Source organism: Callithrix jacchus, chromosome 3 (assembly GCF_049354715.1).
Source record: "Callithrix jacchus isolate 240 chromosome 3, calJac240_pri, whole genome shotgun sequence".
Classification (NCBI taxonomy): Eukaryota; Metazoa; Chordata; class Mammalia; order Primates; family Cebidae; genus Callithrix; species Callithrix jacchus.
The window spans coordinates 116,676,038-116,691,037 of record NC_133504.1 but is presented as its reverse complement, the minus strand read 5'-3'; positions in this window follow the sequence as shown (position 1 = coordinate 116,691,037).

The window sequence follows — 15,000 nt, the reverse complement described above, 5'->3', positions numbered from 1 at the left end:
TTGCCTTGAGCCATAATTGTTCAAAATCCTTGCAGTGTTGAGCAAGGTTGTCCTTCCTTTCTGTGGGCAGCCATCCTCTTCAAAGTAGTACCCTTTTTCAGTTGCTATAAAGAAAAAGAAGCCTAGAAACATCCTTGTTTTAATTACCATCTATATATTTACGATTCTGTAATCTGTATTTTCATTTCTGAGTTCCGTGATCAAGAACAGATTATTTGGCTACCTTTTCAATATTTCTACTCTAGAATTAAAATGCTTGTCCCCTCAATATCAACATGTCCAAAAGCAAAGGAATATCTTTTCCCTAAGGACTAATTCTTCATCCAGTGTCTTATACAAATAAGTCATCCTCTAATTAGATTTTTTCATTTTAAATTTAGAAAGTTGTCTTTGTATTCTTTTCTCCCTCACCCTCCATAAATAATCTATCACAAAGCCCTGGAAATTCTGCCCACATATATCTATAATATTCCTAGGAGTCTCTTCAGTGTCACTGTCAGCAGCATTTTTTTTGCTGGGATGCCAAGAGAGTCTCTTTACCATCTCTCTGTAGCCACTCCTATGCTCACTCCAACACTGCTGTTAAATTGATCTTTTTAGAATCCAAAGCTGCCTTTGTTACTTCCCTGCTGCAAGTTCCTTAATCTAGCAGAAATAGCCACAGTGCTTAGGGCTATAGGTTATCAATAACCTGTAGAATTGTATGGGGCTCCCATGCTATAAGAACATTATAAAATTGAAATTATAAAATGTTTAATTATATACAAAACAATATTATGCCAACTAGCAATTCTGGTGTGTGTATGATTTTATGTATGCATGTGTGTGTGTGTGTGTGTGTGTGTGTGTGTGTGTGTGTACACACTGTTTCCCCAGTGCTAGAACCTGATGGTGTCTTTGGTGGTATCACTGCTTTTATTAAGCAGTTTTATAATTATATGTTCATTTGCCTTATTTAGAATTGAACTGTAATCTCCAGTGCAGCCAAGACAATGTCTTCTTCATGGTAATCACTTAGTTAAGATCAGTGAATAAAAGAATGATGTTAAAAACCTACTCATGTATAACTTCCAGCCAGAAGGCAATATAGCTCTGGAATGCTGGGAAATAATTCCATCTGACAGCACAACTCACATAGAGTAACCAGAGAGAAGTTAGCCATTTTAGCATGCAGATGCCATGTGTCCCAACAAATAGAAATAGCACGTAGCAACTGGTCTATAAATGGCAGCCCTATCTATAATTGTTTTCAAGAAATCCATGCCTAGCTAGCAACAACTAGGGTAGCATAAGCTGCTTTTTTAATAGTAGCTAATTTTTGCTGCTTAGTTTTGGTTTGTGTCATTTGTTGTTCACATTGTTTATGTACTAATTTATGTTTGCAGCAGTGACACTTTCACCTTCAACGTAATGAAAGATAAATGAAAATAACTTAGCCGTTCTTTTATTCACTAGGCTTTTTTTTTTTAGATTCAAGTATTATACCATAAAGATATAGGCTATTATCTGTCCATCCTGGCATTTAAATAGAAGAAACCTGGCTTGAACTATGTTAGATTTATCTTTTCACATAACCTTTCAAGAGGAACTAAATCTATTAGGACCTCATTGGAGATGCAGTCGCATTTCCTAAACCCAGACAGTCCATAACTGATCCTTCATCCCAGAAAGTCCTCCAGATACCAAACGTTTTATTTAATCAGTTAGCAAGAATATTTCCTTGAAATAAAGGTAATCAAGAATACTATTTATATCCAGTCTTTCATTGGGTCAAATTGTTTTTCAGATTGTGTTTGGTCTGTGTAAACAGTGTACAACTACGTGAGCATATTTGATGCCATAACACCAAGCAGAACCATCTGCTCAAAGACAGCAAATAATAAATCGTCCCTGGACCTGTAACTAGCCAGCATGTCACATGAAGAAGTCTCTGACGGACGCAACTACATAGTCTTCTGTCTTAGCATATTGTCACATGCCACTATTTATTTCCATTTTATCATCTCTCCAATGGGAGTAACTATAGATTAGCCTGAGTTACATGAGGTTCTCCTTTCTTCTATTTTATTTGTTATTGACTTCTCAATTTATGCATCTCACTTCCCTTAGGAGATCCTAATTGGGAATAATCTACCAATTTAGTTGTCCAATGTGGTGCATTTAAAACAGGCTTCCATGCTAATGAAGCATAATAAAAATTTCATGCATAGTTTGTCCTGCTCTTCAGTTACTTCATTTTATAAAATGCAAGGTTCAATGACTATTTATGAGGCCAGTCACAGGGTACACACCAGCTTCTAGGCTGGTTATTTACAAACATTTCACAAAGTGTACCTAACACATAATGGGGAGTCAATAACCATTTCTTAAATGAATGTATGCATGTGCTAGGCTACTTAGCTATAGGACCAGAGGTAACGTCTTAATGCTTTTGGCAATTTAATAAAAGTAAAAATGTTTTTGGATCAATTTTTAATTATAGATTCTTATTAGAAATTCTGTGGCTGTGATTAAAGGTTACTTTATTTTTCCCCATTACTGAATGGCTACTTTATTGAGAGAACATTTCAGAACTATATAATTATCACAACTCCCAGTAGCTTACTATAATGACTTGCTCTTGAACAGATTTTGTGAAGGAGCTGAGGGTCCATGGTGCTGGGAGACACTTTGAGGGATTTGCATTAGGAAGAAGGCACACTAGAGTTTGGCCTCAGGCCAGAGATTAAATATTCAATTCTAGGCTGGGTGTGGTGGCTCACTTCTATAATGCCAGAACTTTGGGAGGCTGAGATGTGAGGATTGCTTGAGCCCAAGAGTTTGAGACCAGCCTAAGCAACATAGCAAGAACTTGTCTCTACAAAAAAATTTAAAATTAGCCAGGCATGGTGGCAACCACTTGTAGTTCCAGCTACTCAGGAGGCTGAGGTGGGAAGATCACTTGAGCCCAGGAGGTGGGAAGATCACTTGAGCCCAGAAGGTCGAGACTGCAGTGAACTGGGATTGTGCCACTGCACTACACCTCGGGTGACATCCCATCTCAAAAATAAATAAATAAGAATACATTCAATTCTAGTTGCAGATTTTTGGGAAAAATATAGAGTTACTCTTATAGAAAGACTAAGTTAAGAGCAATAAAGCAGAGAAAAAGATGGACATCCTAAACTATGTAAATGATTCACCTTCTGCCTTTTATGCCCACCCTACACAGCAGCAAGAATGAAACATTCTCTAGGCAATAGTTTCTGAAAGAACAGTGTGTTTTGAAACTTCTTGTGAGTCCATATTTATCTAATTTAGTGGTTCTCAGATTTTTGGTCTCAGAAGAGTTTTATAGTCATAAAATTATTGAGGATCTCAACATACTTTTGTTTATGTGAGTTATATCTATCAATATTTATCATTTTCTAACTTAAAACTGAGAAGTTTTAATAAACATTTACTCATTCTAAAATAACTATAAGACCATTACATATTAGCACAAATGACATCATTTTATAAAAACTGTTTCCCAAAAAAATAGTGAAGAGAAGCATTGTTTTATATTTTTTCCAAATTTCTTTAATATTTGGCTGAATAGATGTTAGGTAGATTTGCATACTGATATTGACATTCAATCTGTTGTTACATCCATAGTGTCTGGGAAACTCTACCTAATGAAAACCAAAAAGGTGAATAAGATCTCGGTACTGTCATATAATCATTCTGAACTGTGACTCTGAAAAGGTTTTGGGGACTCCCAGGTGTCCCTGGACCACATTTTGAGAACCAAGACTCTAATTTATGCATCACACAGTACTTCATATGTCATGGATGGTCCCAAAGGCAGTTTCTACTCGGGCTGCCTTTGAGATTCAGCCAATAGCCCAATTAGCTTCCCCAAGATCACACTTCCAGTAATTACCCAAAAAAAGTAGAGTAATTACTCTGTTGTGAGATGCCTTCTCAATTTCTAAGTGTAAGTGAGCAAATGAATGAATGAATAAAAAGTGATATAATAAAATTGTTCCTAGATTTTAATATTTTTCAGTTCCTTGATCTTGTAATTAGATTAACTACATTCAATCTACAGTTAATGGAGATGAGACAAACTTTTGGGCAGTTGTATCATGTTTTATCACTTGTTCTCAACCCTTGTAAAATACAAAAGGAAAATTGTCACATGCAAGGCTTCTAGTCTGCTGTAATTATTCGTTTAAGTATTCATTCTTCCAATTTATTCATTCAACCAGCAGACTTTTATTCAACTCTGTGGAGTAGAAATTGAAAAATGCAAGGTCTCCCAGAAGTTCACAATGTAATACAAAATGCTATTTTCATTCTATAATCCATGCATGCATTTATTCAACATACACTAATCTTTTCAACAAATATTTATTAGGCACCTACTATATACTGTTACTAAAGCAAATGCAACTAAATAAACATTTCATGTGTAACTTAACATACTAGACATTTGAAATAGCATAGCATATCCAGGAAACAAATGAAATAAAGTAAACTTGATAAGTGTATATAGTAAAATATCACAAAGTCCTTATTGAGGTAAAGTCAGAATTTCATTATTTTTGTTTAAATGTCACACTGTGAAACACCTACAGAGAAAGAATAAACCAAGAAAGAAAGCCTTTGATACAGTATAGCACAATGCTGGGGGAAAAAGATAAAAAGGACTGAGTTTCTGCATTTAAAAGTAGGTGATATAGGTGAGAAATCCAAGATGGCCCTTTAGGAGCCGCTCAGGATTGCAGCTCCCAGTGAAAGCGTAGAGGGTGAGTGGATGTCACATTTCCAGATGGATCTTTATTGCCCACAAACCAGGAGACTCCCAGGCAGAGGAGCCCCACAGGTTGCCAGCATGGCTGTTTTGGCCAGCACAGCTGTTTCGGCCAGCATGGCTGTTTCTGCCAGCACGGCTGTTTTGCTGGCACCCTGGCACAGCGGCTCTCCATACAAAATACAATGGTCTGGTTGCCCTTCTAAGCTGGCAATTGGAGCTCCAGGAAGGCAGATTAGCCCATTCATCTGATTAAATGGGACTGAAACAGAAAGACAGTCCAGGAGATGCCTGGGCAGTGCCATTGTTTCAGCCAGCACAGTGGGTCACCACACAGGAAATCAAACAGATCCCGGCATCCTTTCAGCAGGTGACTGGAACACCTGGGAGAGAGTCAACCATTCAACTTAAAAAGAAGGCTCTGAGGCAGGAAGCCAGGTGATCAGGCTTGGCGAGTACCATCTCCACAAAAACAAACAAACAAAAAAACCCAGCAATTGGAAACACACAGGGTTGAGAGTTTCATGGCAAGCACAGCTGAACCCAGGATGGTGCAGCTCAGTGGGGGAGGAGTGTCCACCATTACCAAAGCATTCCACCCCTATGGAGGTAGTCTGCCATTGCTGAGGCACCCTGCCATTGCCGTGGCAACCTGCCATAACAGAGAGAGTCCACTATTACAGAGGTGGGCCATCATTGCCAAGGCAGTTCTAACCACACCCATATAAACAGGACTGCAGGGAAGCTCACACGGCAGCAGGGCGAAGCCAGCAGCAGCTCAGCAAAGCCTCTGCAGGCACACAGTGACTAGGCTGCCTCCTTGCTGGGCAGGGCAGCCGTGAAAAAAAAAAGGCAGCAGCACAATGGATACTCATAAATAAAGCCCTAATTCACCAGGACAGAGCACCTGGGGGAAATAAGGGGGTTTTTGAGTTCTGCTCTAGCAGACTTAAACGTACCTGCCTAGCAGTTCTGAATGAACAACAGAGCCCACAGCTCAGCATTTGGGCTCCTATAAAGAACACACTGTCTCCTCAAGCAGGTCTCTTACCTCACAAAGGACTGATCAGACAGACATTTGGCAGGCATCATTCTGGGATGAAGATAGCAAAAGAAGAAACTGGTAGCAATCCTTACTGTTCGGCAGCTGCTGCAGATGATCCCCAGGCAAGCAGGGCCAGGAGCAGACCTCAGCAATCCTGCAGCGGAGGGGCCAGACTGTTAGAAGGCAAACTAAGAAAAAGAAATAAATTCATCATCAACAATCGGGACATCCACTCAGAGACGCAATCTGAAAATCAGCAACTACACAGACGACAGGTGGATAAATCCACAAAGATGGGAAGAAACCAGTGCAAAAAGGAGAAAAACAACTGAAACCAGAAAAACTCTCCTCCTTCAAGGGATCCCAACTCCTCACCAGCAAGGAAACAAAGCTGGATGGAGAATGGGTGTGATGAAATGACAGAATCAGATTTCAGAAGGTGGGTAATGAGAAACTTCTGTGAGCTAAAAGAACATGTTCTAACTAATGCAAAGAAACTAAGAACCTTGAAAAAAGATGTGAGGAAATGATAACAAGAATGGACAACTTAGAGAAGAATATGAATGAATTGAAGGAGCTGAAAAATACAACACGAGAACTTCGTGAAGCATGCACAAGTTTAAACAGCCGAATTGACCAAGCAGAAGAAAGGATATCAGAGGCTGAAGACCAACTTAATGAAATAAAACAAGAAGGCAAGATTAGAGAAAAAGGTGCAAAAAAAAATGAACAAAGTCTCCAAGAAATGTGGGAATATGTGAAGAGACCTAATCTATGTTTGATAGGTGTACCTGAATGTGATGAAGAGAATGAATCCAAGCTGGAAAATACTCTTCAGGACATTATCCAGAAAAACTTCCCCAACCTAGCAAAGCAAGCCAATATTCAAGTCTAGGAAATACAGAGAACACCACAAAGATATTCCTCAAGAAAAGCAACCCAAGGCACATAATCATCAGATTCACCAGGGTTGAAATGAAGGAGAAAATACTATGGGCAGCCAGAGAGAAAGGTCGGGTCACCCACAAAGGGAAACCCATCAGACTCACAGCAGATCTCTCGGCAGAAACCCTACAAGCCAGAAGAGAGTGGGGGCCAACATTCAATATCCTTAAAGAAAAGAATTTTCAACCCAGAATTTCATATCCAGCCAAACTGAGCTTCATAAGTGAAGGAAAAATAAAATCCTTTGTGAACAAGCAAGTACTCAGAGATTTTGTCACCACCAGGCCTGCTTTACAAGACCTCCTGAAAGAGGCACGACACATAGAAAGGAACAACCAGTACAAGCCACTCCAAAACATACCAAATGCTAAAGAGCATCAACAAAATGAAGAATCTGCATCAACTAATGGGCAAAAGAGCCAGCTAGCATCAAAATGGCAGGATCAAGTTCACACATAACAATATTAACTCTACTTGTAAATGGGCTAAATGCACCAATCAAAAGACACAGACTGGCAAATTGGATAAAAAGCCAAAACCCATCGGTGTGCTGTATCCAGGAAACCCATCTCACATGCAAGGATACACAAAGGCTCAAAATAAAGGAATAGAGGAAGATTTAGCAAGCAAATGGAGTGAAAAAAAAAAGCAGGAGTTGCAATTCTCGTCTCTGATAAAATAGACATTAAAGCAACAAAGATCAAAAGAGACAAAGAAGGCCATTACATAATGGTAAAAGGATTGATACAAAAAGAAGAGCTAATGATCCTAAATATATACACACCCAAAACAGGAGCACCCAGATACATAAGGCAAGTTCTTAATGACTTACAAAGAGACTTAGACTCCCACACAATAATAGTGGGAGACTTTAACATTCCACTGCCAATATTTGACAGATCAACCAGACAGAAAATTAACAAGGATATCCAGGACTTGAACTCAGACCTGGAACAAGCAAACCTGATAGACATTTACAGAACTCTCTGCCCCAAATCCATAGAATATAAATTCTTCTCAGCATCACATCACAGCTACTCTAAACTTGACCACATAAGTGGAAGTAAAGCACTCCTCAGCAAATGCAAAAGAATGGAAATCATAGCAAACAGTCTCTCAGATCACAGTGCTACCAAGTTAGAACTCAGAATTGAGAAACTAACTCAGAACTGCACAGATTCATGGAAACTGAACAACTGGCTCTTGAATGTCGCCTGGAAAAAAAATGAAATGAAGGCAGAAATAAAGAAGTTCTTCAAAACCAATGAGAATGAAGACACAACATACCAGAATCTCTGGGACATTTAAAGCAGTCTCTGGAGGAAAATATATAGCAATAAGTGCCCACATGAGAAAAGTGACGAGATCCAAATTTGACACCCTAACATCAAAATTGAAAGAGCTAGAGGAGCAAGATAAAAAAAAAAGCTCAAAACCTAGCAGAAGACAAGAAATAACTAAGATCAGAGCGAAACTGAAGGAGATAGAGACACAAAAACCCTTCAAAAAATCAGTAAATTCAAGAGCTGGTTTTTTGAAAACATCAACAAAATAGACAGACCACTAGCCAGACTGATAAAAAAGAAAAGAGAGAAAAACCAAATAGATGCAATAAATAACAATAAAGGGGAAATCACCACAGAACCCACAGAAATTCAGACCGTCATCAGAGAATATGACAAACAACTCTATGCACATAAACAAGTAAACCTGGAAGAAATGGATAAATTCCTGTACACTTGCATCCTCCAAAGCCTACACCAGGAAGAAGTTGAAACCATGAATAGACCAATTACAAGGTCTGAAGTTGAGGCAGCAATTAAGAGCCTACCACACAAAAAAAAGCCCAGGTCCAGATGGGTTCAGAGCCGAATTCTACAAGACACACTAAGAGGAACTGTTACCATTCCTCTTCGAACTATTCCCAATAATCCACAGAGGGAATCCTTTCCAAACCATTTTATGAGAACAACATCATCCTGATACCAAAACGTGGCAGAGACCCAACAAGAAAAGAAAACTTCAGGCTAATATCCATGATGAACAAAGTTCTAGCCACAGCAATCAGGCAAGATAAAGAAGTAAAGGGTATTCAAATAGGAAACGTGGAAGCCAAATTGTCTCTATTTGCAGATGACATGATAGTATACCTAGAAGACCCCATCGCCTCAGCCCAAAAACTCCTGAAACTGATAAGCAACTTCAGCAAAGTCTCAGGATATAAATTCAATGTGCAAAAATCATAAGGATTCCTATACACCAATAACAGACTTAAAGAGAGCCAAATCAAGAATGAACTGCCATTCACAATTGCTACAAAGAGAATAAAATGCCTAGGAATACAACTAACAAGGAACGGAAAGGACCTCTTCAAGGAAAACTACAAACCACTGCTCAACGAAATAAGAGAGGACACAAACAGATGGAGAAACATTCCATTTTCATGGTTAGGAAGAATAAATATCGTGAAAATGGCCATACTGCCCAAAGTAATTTATAGAATCAACATTATCCCCATTAAGCTACCATTGACTTTCTTCACAGAACTGGAAAAAACCACCATGAACTTCATATGGAATGAAAAGAGAGTCCGCATAGCCAAGTCAATTCTAAGCAAAAAGAACACAGCGGGGGGCATCACACTACCAGACTTCAAACTATACTACAAGGCTACAGTAATCAAAACAGCATGGTGCTCATACCAAAACAGAGATATAGACCAATGGAAAAGAACAGAGGCGTCAGAGGCAACACAACATATCTACCAGCATACTATCTTGGATAAACCTGACAAAAACAAGCAACGGGGAAAGGAATCCCTGTTTAATAAATGGTGTTGGGAAAACTGGCTAGCCACGTGCAGAAAGCAGAAACTGGACCCCTTCCTGACACCTTACACTAAACTTAACTCCAGATGGATTAAAGACTTAAACATAAGACATAACACCATAAAAACCCCAGAAGAAAATCTAGGCAAAACCATTCAGGACATAGGAGTAGGCAAGGACTTCATGACCAAAACACCAAACGCTTTGGCAACAAAAGACAAAATAGACAAATGGGACCTAATCAAACTCCACAGCTTCTGCATGGCAAAAGAAACAGTCACTAGAGTGAATTGACAACCAACAGAATGGGAAAAATGTTTGCAGTTTACCCATCTGACAAAGGGCTGATATCCCGAATTTACAAAGAACTCAAACAGATTTACAGGAAAAAAACAAACAAGCCCATCCAAAAATGGGCAAAGGATATGAACAGACATTTTACAAAAGAAGACATACATGAGGCCAACAAACATATAAAAAAGTGCTCATCATCACTGGTCATTAGAGAGATGCAAATCAAAACCACATTGAGATACCATCTCACGCCAGTTAGAATGGCGATCATTAAAAAATCTGGAGACAACAGATGCTGGAGAGGATGTGGAGAAATAGGAACACTTGCACACTGTTGGTGGGAGTGTAAATTAGTTCAACCATTGTGGAAGACAGTGTGGCAATTCCTCAAGGACCTAGAAATAGAAATTCCATTTGACCCAGCAATCCCATTACTGGGTATATACCCAAAGGACTATAAATCATTCTACTATAAGGACACATGCACACGAATGTTCATTGCAGCACTCTTTACAATAGCAAAGACCTGGAACCAACCCAAATGCCCATCGATGATAGACTAGACTGGGAAAATGTGGCACATATACACCATGGAATATTATGCAGCAATCAAAAACGATGAGTTTGTGTCCTTTGTAGGGACATGGATGAATCTGGAGAACATCATTCTCAGCAAACTGAAACAAGAACAGAAGATGAAATACCGCATATTCTCACTCATAGTCGGGTGATGAACAATGAGAACACATGGACACAGGGAAGGGAGTACTACACATTGGGGTCTATTGGGGGGAATAGTTGAGGGTCAGCGGAGTGGGGGAGCTGGGGAGGGATAGCATGGGGAGAAATGCTAGATGTGGGTGAAGGGGAGGAAGGTAGCAAAACACACTGCCATGTGTGTACCTGTGCAACTATCTTGCATGTTCTGCACTTGTACCCTAAAACCTAAAACGCAATTTAAACAAAAAATCTGGAGGGAACAGATGCTGGAAAGGATCTGGAGAAATAGGAGCACTTTTTCACTGTTGTTGGGAGTGCAAATTAGTGCAACCATTGTGGAAGACAGTGTGGCAATTCCTCAAGTACCAAAAATAGAAATACCTTTGACCCAGCAATTTCATTACTGGGTATATACCCTAAGGATTATAAATTGTTCTTTTATAAAGACACATGCACAAGTATGTTCATTGTAGCACTGTTTACAATAGCAAAGACCTGGAACCTACCCAAATATCTATCAACAATAGACTGAGTAAAGAAAATGTGGTACATATACACCACGGAATACTATGCAGCCATAAAAAACGATGAGTTCATGCCCTTTGTAGGGACATGGTTGAATCTGGAAACCATCATTCTCAGCAAACTGATGCAAAAAGAGAAAACTAAACACCACATGTTCTCACTCATAGGAGGGTATTGAACAATGAGAACACGTGGGCACAGGGATGGGAGCATCACACACTGTGGTCAGTTGTGGGGGCTAGGTGAGTTACAGTGGGGTGTGGGGAGGGATAACGTGGTGATATAGGTGATGGGGGGGATGAAGGCAACAAACCATCTTCCCATGTATGTACCTATGCAACAATCCTGCATGATCTGCACATGTACCCCAGAACCTAAAGTACAACAGAAAAATGAAGAAGAAGAAAACAAATCAACCCATAACAATCCTTGTGAAACTGAATCTAACAGTGTATGTGATGGTGAGAGTGGGTCCGATGAACTCTTTCCATCTGTCCAAAACCTACCTGAAATGATAGAGTCATAAAACAAATGTAACAGAGGGCCTTTGAATGTTCAAACTCAACTGAAGCATTATTAATGAAGTGAGGAGTAATTTGCTGTATCACCTGTGTCAAAAAATAGATTTTGGACACATGATGATAAACCAAGGTGTTTGTTCATGACCATTGAGGCATTAAGGACCTATTGATGTTTCAAAGTACCAAAACAATGTGATCAAACATGTTATAAGAAAAATTATTCCAGCAATAGTGTGAATAACACATAGTTCAGGGAAAAAATTAGAGGCAGAATCAATAATTAGGAAACCTCTACAAGGTCTTGGAGAAATAAATTAGTGGGATAGGGCTGAGATATGTGTGTATATGGCAGTGGGCAGGTATGTTGGTTGAAACAGTGACTATAAAGAGAAAGCCTTAAAATGGAGGGGAATGATTAGAGAACACTCTGAGTGACTATCAGGTATGACTAGTAAGAAAGGCAGAGGAATTGATATTGACTCTGAGTTGTTGGGCTTGGGTAAGTGGATAGAATGTGTCACCATTAACTGTCACAGAAACCACAGGAGAAAATGCAGAATTTCTTTTTTTATTCCTTTTATTATTATTATTATACTTTAAATTCTGGGATACATGAGCAGAACCTGCAGGTTTGTTATACAGGTATACATGTGCCATGGTGGTTTGCTACACCCATTATCCCATCATCTTCATTAGATATTTATCCTAATGCTATCCCTCCCCTAACCTCCCACCCCACAACAGGCCCTGGTGTGTGACGTTCCCCTCCCTGTGTCCACGTGTTCTCATTGTTCAAGTCCTACTTATGAATGAGAACATGCAGTGTTTGTTTTCTGTTCCCATGTTAATTTGCTGAGAATGATGGTTTCCAGCTTCATCCATTGTCCTGCAAAGGACATAAACTCATCCTTTTTTATAGCTGCATAATATTCCATGGTGTGTATGTGCCACATTTTCTTTATCTAGTCTGTTATTGATGGGTGTTTGGGTTGGTTTCAAGTCTTTCCTATTGTGAATAGTGCTGCAATAAACATATGTGTGCATGTGCCTTTTTAGTAGAATAATTAATAATTCTTTGGGTATATATCCAATAATGGAATTGCTGGGTCAAATAGTATTTCTGATTCCAGATCCTTGAGGAATTGCCACACTATCTTCCACAATGGTTGAACTAATTTACATTCCCAACAACAGTGTAAAAAGTTCCTATTTCTCCATATCCTCTCCAGCATCTGTTGTTTCCTGATTTTTTAATAATCACCATTCTAACTGGCAGGGGATGGTATCTCATTGTGGTTTTGATTTGCATTTCTCTAATGACCAGTGATAATGGACTTTTTTGGCCATATGTTTTTTGGCCACATAAATGTCTTCTTTTGAGATGTGTCTTTTCATATCCTTCACCCAGTTTTTGATGGTTTTTTTTTTCTTGTAAATTTGTTTATGTTCCTTGCAGATTCTGGATATGAGCTCTTTGTCAGATGGATAGATAGCAGAACTTTTTCCCATTCTGTAGGTTGCCTGTTCATTCTAATGATAGTTTCTTTTGCTGTGCATATGCTCTTTATTTTAATTCGATTCCATTTGTCTACAACCATCTGATCTTCCACAAACCTGACAAAAACAGGCAATGGGGAAAGAATTCCCTATTTAATAAATGACGTTGGGAAAACTGGCTAGCTATGTGCAGAAAACTGAAACTGGACTCTTTCCTTACACATATACGAAAATTAACTCAAGATAGATTAAAGACTTAAACATAAGACCTAAAACCAGAAAAACCCTAGAAGAAAACCTAGACAATACCATTCAGGACACAGTCATGGGGAAAGACTTCGTGACTAAAACACCAAAAGCAATGGCAACAGGAAATGCACATTTTCTATGGGATAGAGAGAATAATAATATACAAAATATTAAACAGGGATCACAAAGGCATGAGTTCTATAAAAGACATTTATGAAAAACTACCTTTACCTGGGGAAGTTATACAAGGACACTGCATTGCAGTGTTCTCTAATCAAAAGGACTGCAGTCCCTCCACAGTCAAAATGTCCCAAAGGGCGAATTTTCCCTTTTTGTTCTCAACTTTCTCCCCTCTCCCACAGCCAGTCTTGTGTTTTCTACTCTGATGGATAGCACCACCATTTACTTATCTCCAAACCCATAGAACTGGAAACTTCCTCAATGTTTCCCTATCATTGAACCCTCATATCTAGTTATCAAGTCTTATCTATTTTATCTTATGAATCTCATAAACCTACCCCATCTCTCTCTCCATTTCCACTACCTCTGCTTTACTTAAGGTCACAGTCTTCCTTCCCCTGCTCTATTGCCATAGCACCTTACCACCTCAATCTGCCAGTGTCCTTGTCCTCATTTCAACATTGCAGCCAAAGTGCTCTTTGCAGAAGGCAAATCTGATCATATTGCTTCCACCTCAAGACATTTCACTGTCCCCTGCCTGACTGCCTGTCAAAAAAACTTCAAACTGCATAACGTGACCTACAAACCCTATGTTTTGCATCTGCTTATTTCTAAGCTTTGTCTCCTTCTATAGGACTACTTTCCCAGTACTGTAGGATTTTCCAGCACATTTAAGGATTGCGGACCTTGCTTCTTTGCATGGTGTTTCCTGGGGTTATTAGCTCAATTAGACCCTCTTCCTTATTGCAAGGACAGAAGGCTTTCTATATCCCAGTGTTTATTCCCTTGGTGTACCAAAAGAATTGGATGACATGAACTTGGAGAATGAGTGCAAGATTTTATTCAGTAGCTCTCAGCAGATGGGGGACCCAGACGGAAATGGCTTTCCTCTGGAGTCAGGCGGCTCAATGTCCCGGCTCTCTTCTGACTGCCCTGGCCAAACTCTGCCTTGTTCTGTCGCTCAGTGGCCTGCCAGCTTGCCAGCATTTGTCCCTGTGCTCCTGTTCCACCCACATGCTCCCCTTGATGTCCTTTTGATTTCCAGTATTTGTCTTCTTCTGCCAATGTGTTCCTCTCAGCATCCAGCATCTGTCTCTGCCTTGCTAAGGTCTTTGGTTTTTACAGGCCCAGGATGTGGGTCATGGCAGGTGAGGGTGGTCTTAAAAATTGCAATATTTGGGAACAAAGGCGGAAGTGCCCGTCCTCACCTAGGACATAGGTGAGGGAGTAGAGCCCTAGGGGACCACCTGCCTTTCCCTAGACAGCACTTCTCTGGCTCTATTCCCATATCATTTAAAGGGGCCAAGCTCTTCCCTTCCCGGCACTCCCACATGGCTTTCAGCTTCAAACACTTTCTTTTTTTCAGGGAATTTGTAAAATGCCACATTTCAACAAACAGACTCAGCAAATGCTGAGGAT